Below are 8,100 nucleotides of genomic sequence, written 5' to 3' on the forward strand. Positions count from 1 at the left end.
ACCAGCTAAAAAGTCAATAATCAATACCTAAAACCTGAATTGTACTACTTCTTACTGGGTATTACATCAACTTAGAAGCTTCATCTGTGTTCTACTACGGTGCTTTTAGTTTCTCCGCATACCGCAGCACGCGACATAGTTTTGCAGACGATAAGTACAACCGTTTCAGAGAGAAGAGCGGCCAATGTGACGATTTGGCTTTAAGTCGATTCGATAACAAATGACGAAAACGGCCGGATGTCTCATTTTTTTACTACATATGAACACTTTTCACATTCTCCCGTGCAACTCGGCTGCTTGTCCTCCTTTCATGCAGAATCTTAAGGTAACAACTCATGTCCAAGGCACCAAAGCCAGCTAAAAAGTCAATAATCGATACCTAAAACTTGAATTGTACTACTTCTTACTGGATATTACATCAACTTAGAAGCTACATCTGTGTTCTACTTTGGTGCTTTTAGTGTCTCCGAATACCGCAGTACGCGACATAGCTTTGCAGACGATAAGTACAACCGTTTCAGAGAGAAGAGCGGCCAATGTGACGATCTGGCTTTACATCGATTCAATAACAAATGACGAAAACGGACGGATGTCTCAGGTTTTTACTACATATGAACACTTTTCACATTCTCCCGTGCAACTCGGCTGCTAGTCCTCCTTTCATGCAGAATCTTAAGGTCCTAGCTCATATCCAAGGCACCAAAGCCAGCTAAAAGGTCAATATTCAATACCTATACCTTGAATTGTACTACCTCTTACTGGCTATTACATCAACTTAGAAGCTTCATCTGTGTTCTAATATGGTGCTTGTAGTGTCTCAGCATACCGCAGCACGCGACAGAGCTTTGCAGACGATAAGTACAACCGTCTCAGAGAGAAGAGCGGCCAATGTGTCGATATGGCTTTAAGTCATTGCGATAACAAATGACGAAAACGGACGGATTTCTCAGGTTTTTACTACATTTGAACACTTTTCACATTCTCCCGTGCAACTCGGCTGCTAGTCCTCCTTTCATGCAGAATCTTAAGGTCCTAGCTCATGTCCAAGGCACCAAAGCCTGCTAAAAAGTCAATAATCGATACCTAAAACTTGAATTGGACTACTTCTTACTGGCTATTACATCAACTTAGAAGCTTCATCTTGTTCTATTATGGTGCTTTTCCTGTTTCCGCCTACGGCAACACGTGACATAGCTTTGCAGACGATAAGTACAACCATTTCAGAGAGAAGATCGGCCAATGTGACGACCTGGCTTTAAGTCGATTCGATAATAAATGACGAAAACATACGGATTTCTCTGGTTTTTACTACATATGAACACTTTTCACATTCTCCCGTGCAACTCGGCTGCTAGTCCTCCTTTCATGCAGAATCTTAAGGTCCTAGCTCATGTCCAAGGCACCAAAGAAAGCTAAAAAGTCAATAACCGATACATAAAACTTGAATTGGACTACTTCTTACTGGCTATTACATCAACTTAGAGGCTTCATCTGTGTTCTATTATGGTGCTTTTCCTGTTTCCGCCTACGGCAACACGCGACATAGCATTGCAGACGATAAGTACAACCGTTTCAGAGAGAAGAGCGGCCAATGTGACGATCTGGCTTTAAGTCGATTCGATAACAAATGAAAACGGATGGATTTCTCAGGTTTTTACTACTTATGAACACTTTTCACATTCTCCCGTGCAACTCGGCTGCTAGTCCTCCTTTCATGCAGAATCTTAAGGTCCTAGCTCATGTCCAAGGCACCAATGCCAGCTAAAAAGTCAATAATCAATACCTAACACTTGAATTGTACTGCTTCTTACTGGATATTACATCAACTTTGAAGCTTCATCTGTGTTCTACTACGGTGCTTTTAGTTTCTCCGCATACCGCAGCACGCGACATAGTTTTGCAGACGATAAGTACAACCGTTTCAGAGAGAAGATCGGCCAATGTGACGATCTGGCTTTAAGTCGATTCGATAACAAATGACGAAAACGGACGGATGTCTCAGGTTTTTACTACATATGAACACTTTTCACATTCTCCCGTGCAACTCGGCTGCTAGTCCTCCTTTCATGCAGAATCTTAAGGTCCTAGCTCATGTCCAAGGCACCAAAGCCACCTAAAAGGCCAATATTCAATACCTATAACTTGAATTGTACTACCTCTTACTGGCTATTACATCAACTTAGAAGCTTCATCTGTGTTCTACTATGGTGCTTGTAGTGTCTCAGCAACCGCAGCACGCGACAGAGCTTTGCAGACGATAAGTACAACCGTTTCAGAGAGAAGAGCGGCCAATGTGTCGAAATGGCTTTAAGTCGATGCGATAACAAATGACGAAAACGGACGGATTTCTCAGGTTTTTACTACATATGAACACTTTTCACATTCTCCCGTGCAACTGGGCTGCTAGTCCTCCTTTCATGCAGAATCTTAAGGTCCTAGATCATGTCTAAGGCACCAAAGCCAGCTAAAAAGTCAATACCCGATACCTAAAACTTGAATTGTACTACTTCTTACTGGCTATTACATCATTTTAGAAGCTTCATCTGTGTTCTACTATGGTGGTTTTAGTGTCTCCGAATACCGCAGTACGCGACATAGCTTTGCAGACGATAAGTACAACCGTTTCAGAGAGAAGAGCGGCCAATGTGACGATCTGGCTTTAAGTCGATTCGATAACAAATGACGAAAACGGACGGATTTCTCAGGTTTTTACTACATATGAACACTTTTCACATTCTCCCGTGCAACTCAGCTGCTAGTCCTCCTTTCATAAAGAATATTAAGGTCCTAGCTCATGTCCAAGGCACCAAAACCAGCTAAAAAGTCAATAATCAATACCTAAAACTTGAATTGTACTACTTCTTACTTGCTATTACATCAACTTAGAAGATTCATCTGTGTTCTACTACGGTGCTTTTAGTTTCTCCGCATACCGCAGCACGCGACATAGTTTTGCAGACGATAAGTACAACCGTTTCAGAGAGAAGAGCGGCCAATGTGACGATGTGGCTTTAAGTCGATTCGATAACAAATGGCGAAAACGGACGGATGTCTCATTTTTTTACTACATATGAACATTTTTCACATTCTCCCGTGCAACGCGGCTGCTAGTCCTCCTTTCATGCAGAATCTTAAGGTAACAGCTCATGTCCAAGGCACCAAAGCCAGCTAAAAAGTCAATAATCGATACCTAAAACTTGAATTGTACTACTTCTTACTGGATATTACATCACCTTAGAAGCTACATCTGTGTTCTACTGTGGTGCTTTTAGTGTCTCCGAATACCGCAGTACGCGACATAGCTTTGCAGACGATAAGTACAACCGTTTCAGAGAGAAGAGCGGCCAATGTGTCGATATGGCTTTAAGTCGATGCGATAACAAATGACGAAAACGGACGGATTTCTCAGGTTTTTACTACATATGAACACTTTTCACATTCTCCCGTGCAACTCGGCTGCTAGTCCTCCTTTCATGCAGAATCTTAAGGTCCTAGCTCATGTCCAAGGCACCAAAGCCAGCTAAAAAGTCAATAATCGATACCTATAACTTGAATTGGACTACTTCTTACTGGCTATTACATCAACTTAGATGCTTCATCTGTGTTCTATTATGGTGCTTTTCCTGTTTCCGCCTACGGCAACACGCGACATAGCTTTGCAGACGATAAGTACAACCGTTTCAGAGAGAAGATCGGCCAATGTGACGATCTGGCTTTTAAGTCGATTCGATAACAAATGACGAAAACGGACGGATTTCTCAGTTTTTTACTACATATGAACACATTTCACATTCTCCCGTGCAACTCGGCTGCTAGTCCTCCTTTCATGCAGAATCTTAAGGTCCTAGCTCATGTCCAAGGCACCAAAGCCAAATAAAAAGTCAATAACCGATACCTAAAACTTGAATTGTACTACTTCTTACTGGCTATTACATCATTTTAGAAGCTTCATCTGTGTTCTACTATGGTGCTTTTAGTGTCTCCGAATACCGCAGTACGCGACATAGCTTTGCAGACGATAAGTACAACCGTTTCATAGAGAAGAGCGGCCAATGTGACGATCTGGCTTTAAGTCGATTCGATAACAAATGACGAAAACGGATGGATTTCTCAGGTTTTTACTACATATGAACACTTTTCACATTCTCCCGTGCAACTCGGCTGCTAGTCCTCCTTTCATGCAGAATCTTAAGGTCCTAGCTCATGTCCAAGGCACCAAAGCCAGCTAAAAAGTCAATAATCAATACCTAAAACTTGAATTCTACTGCTTCTTACTGGCTATTACATCAACTTAGAAGCTTCATCTGTGTTCTACTACGGTGCTTTTAGTTTCTCCGCATACCGCAGCACGCGACATAGTTTTGCAGACGATAAGTACAACCGTTTCAGAGAGAAGAGCGGCCAATGTGTCGATATGGCTTTAAGTCGATGCGATAACAAATGACGAAAACGGACGGATTTCGCAGGTTTTTACTACATATGAACACTTTTCACATTCTCCCGTGCAACTCGGCTGCTAGTCCTCCTTTCATGCAGAATCTTAAGGTCCTAGCTCATGTCCAAGGCACCAAAGCCAGCTAAAAAGTCAATAATCGATACCTAAAACTTGAATTGGACTACTTCTTCCTGGCTATTACATCAACTTAGAAGCTTCATCTGTGTTCTATTACGGTGCTTTTCCTGTTTCCGCCTACGGCAACACGCGACATAGCTTTGCAGACGATAAGTACAACCATTTCAGAGAGAAGATCGGCCAATGTGACGATCTGGCTTTAAGTCGATTCGATAACAAATGACGAAAACGGACGGATGTCTCAGGTTTTTACTACATATGAACACTTTTCACATTCTCCCGCGCAACTCGGCTGCTAGTCCTCCTTTCATGCAGAATCTTAAGGTCCTAGCTCATGTCCAAGGCACCAAAGCCAGCTAAAAGGTCAATATTCAATACCTATAACTTGAATTGTACTACCTCTTACTGGCTATTACATCAACTTAGAAGCTTCATCTGTGTTCTACTATGGTGCTTGTAGTGTCTCAGCATACCGCAGCACGCGACATAGCTTTGCAGACGATAAGTACAACCGTTTCAGAGAGAAGAGCGGCCAATGTGTCGATATGGCTTTAAGTCGATGCGATAACAAATGACGAAAACGGACGGATTTCGCAGGTTTTTACTACATATGAACACTTTTCACATTCTCCCGTGCAACTCGGCTGCTAGTCCTCCTTTCATGCAGAATCTTAAGGTCCTAGCTCATGTCCAAGGCACCAAAGCCAGCTAAAAAGTCAATAATCGATACCTAAAACTTGAATTGGACTACTTCTTCCTGGCTATTACATCAACTTAGAAGCTTCATCTGTGTTCTATTACGGTGCTTTTCCTGTTTCCGCCTACTGCAACACGCGACATAGCTTTGCAGACGATAAGTACAACCATTTCAGAGAGAAGATCGGCCAATGTGACGATCTGGCTTTAAGTCGATTCGATAACAAATGACGAAAACGGACGGATTTCTCAGGTTTTTACTACATATGAACACTTTTCACATTCTCCCGTGTAACTCGGCTGCTAGTCCTCCTTTCATGCAGAATGTCAAGGTCCTAGCTCATGTCCAAGGCACCAAAGCCAGCTAAAAAGTCAATAACCGATACTTAAACTTGAATTGTACTACTTCTTACTGGCTATTACATCATTTTAGAAGCTTCATCTGTGTTCTACTATGGTGCTTTTAGTGTCTCCGAATACCGCAGTACGCGACATAGCTTTGCAGACGATAAGTACAACCGTTTCAGAGAGAAGAGCGGCCAATGTGACGATCTGGCTTTAAGTCGAATCGATAACAAATGACGAAAACGGACGGATTTCTCAGGTTTTTACTACATATGAACACTTTTCACATTCTCCCGTGCAACTCGGCAGCTAGTCCTCCTTTCATGCAGAATCTTAAGGTCCTAGCTCATGTCCAAGGCACCAAAGCCAGCTAAAAAGTCAATAATGAATACCTAAAACTTGAATTGTACTGCTTCTTACTGGCTATTACATCAACTTAGAAGCTTCATCTGTGTTCTACTACGGTGCTTTTAGTTTCTCCGCATACCGCAGCACGCGACATAGTTTTGCAGACGATAAGTACAACCGTTTCAGAGAGAAGAGCGGCCAATGTGACGATGTGGCTTTAAGTCGATTCGATAACAAATGACGAAAACAGACGGATTTCTCAGGTTTCTACTACATATGAACACTTTTCACATTCTCCCGTGCAACTTGGCTGCTAGTCCTCCTTTCATGCAGAATCTTAAGGTCCTAGCTCATGTCCAAGGCACCAAAGCCAGCTTAAAAGTCAATAATCAATACCTACAACTTGAATTGTACTGCTTCTTACTGGCTATTACATCAACTTAGAAGCTTCATCTGTGTTCTACTACGGTGCTTTTAGTTTCTCCGCATACCGCAGCACGCGACATAGTTTTGCAGACGATAAGTACAACCGTTTCAGAGAGAAGAGCGGCCAATGTGACGATGTGGCTTTAAGTAGATTCGATAACAAATGACGAAAACGGACGGATGTCTCAGGTTTTTACTACATATGAACACTTTTCACATTCTCCCGTGCAACTCGGCTGCTAGTCCTCCTTTCATGCAGAATCTTAAGGTCCTAGCTCATGTCCAAGGCACCAAAGCCAGCTAAAAGGTCAATATTCAATACCTAAAACTTGAATTGTACTACTTCTTACTGGCTATTACATCAACTTAGAAGCTTGATCTGTGTTCTACTATGGTGCTTTTAGTGTCTCAGCATACCGCAGCACGCGACATAGCTTTGCAGACGATAAGTACAAGCGTTTCAGAGAGAAGAGCGGCCAATGTGACGATCTGGCTTTAAGTCGATTCGATGACAAATGAAGAAAGCGGACGGATTTCTCAGGTATTTACTACATATGAACACTTTTCAGATTCTCCCGTGCAATTCGGCTGCTAGTCCTCCTTTCATGCAGAATCTTAAGGTCCTAGCTCATGTCCAAGGCACCAAAGCCAGCTAAAAAGTCAATAATCAATACCTAAAACTTGAATTGTACTAATTCTTACTGGGTATTACATTAACTTAGAAGCTTCATCTGTGTTCTATTAAGGTGCTTTTAATGTCTCCGCATACCGCAGCACGCGACATAGCTTTGCCGACGATAAGTACAAGCGTTTTAGAGAGAAGAGCGGCCAATGTGACGATCTGGCTTTAAGTCGATTCGATAACCAATGACGAAAACAGACGTATTTCTCAGGTTTTTACTACATTTGAACACTTTTCACATTCTCTCATGCAACTCGGCTGCTAGTCCTCCTTTCATGCAGAATATTAAGGTCCTAGCTCATGTCCAAGGCACCAAAGCCAACTATAAATTCAATATTCAATACCTAAAACTTGAATTGTACTACTACTTACTGGCTATTACATCAACTTAGAAGCTTCATCTGTGTTCTACTATGGTGCTTTTAGTGTCTCAGCATACCGCAGCACGCGAAATAGCTTTGCAGACGATAAGTACAACCGTTTCAGAGAGAAGAGTGGCCAATGTGACGATCTGGCTTTAAGTCGATTCGATAACAAATGACGAAAACGGACGGATGTCTCAGGTTTTTACTGCATATGAACACTTTTCACATTCTCCCGTGCGACACGGCTGCTAGTCCTCCTTTCATGCAGAATCTTAAGGTCCTAGCTCATGTCCAAATCACCAAAGCCAGCTAAAAAGTCAATAATCGATACCTAAAACTTGAATTGTACTACTTCTTACTGGCTATTACATTAACTTAGAAGCTTCATCTGTGTTCTACTATGGTGCTTTTAGTGTCTCCGCATACCGCAGCACGCGACATAGCTTTGTAGACGATAAGTACAACCGTTTCAGAGAGAAGAGCGGCCAATGTGACGATCTGGCTTTAAGTCAATTCGATAACAAATGACGAAAACGGACGGATTTCTCAGGTTTTTATTACATATGAACACTTTTCACATTCTCCCGTGCAACTCGGCTGCTAGTCCTCCATTCATGCAGAATCTTAAGGTCCTAGCTCATGTCCAAGGCACCAAAGCCAGCTAA

This window comes from Schistocerca gregaria, unplaced genomic scaffold, assembly GCF_023897955.1.
Source record: "Schistocerca gregaria isolate iqSchGreg1 unplaced genomic scaffold, iqSchGreg1.2 ptg000422l, whole genome shotgun sequence".
In the NCBI taxonomy this organism is placed as follows: Eukaryota; Metazoa; Arthropoda; class Insecta; order Orthoptera; family Acrididae; genus Schistocerca; species Schistocerca gregaria.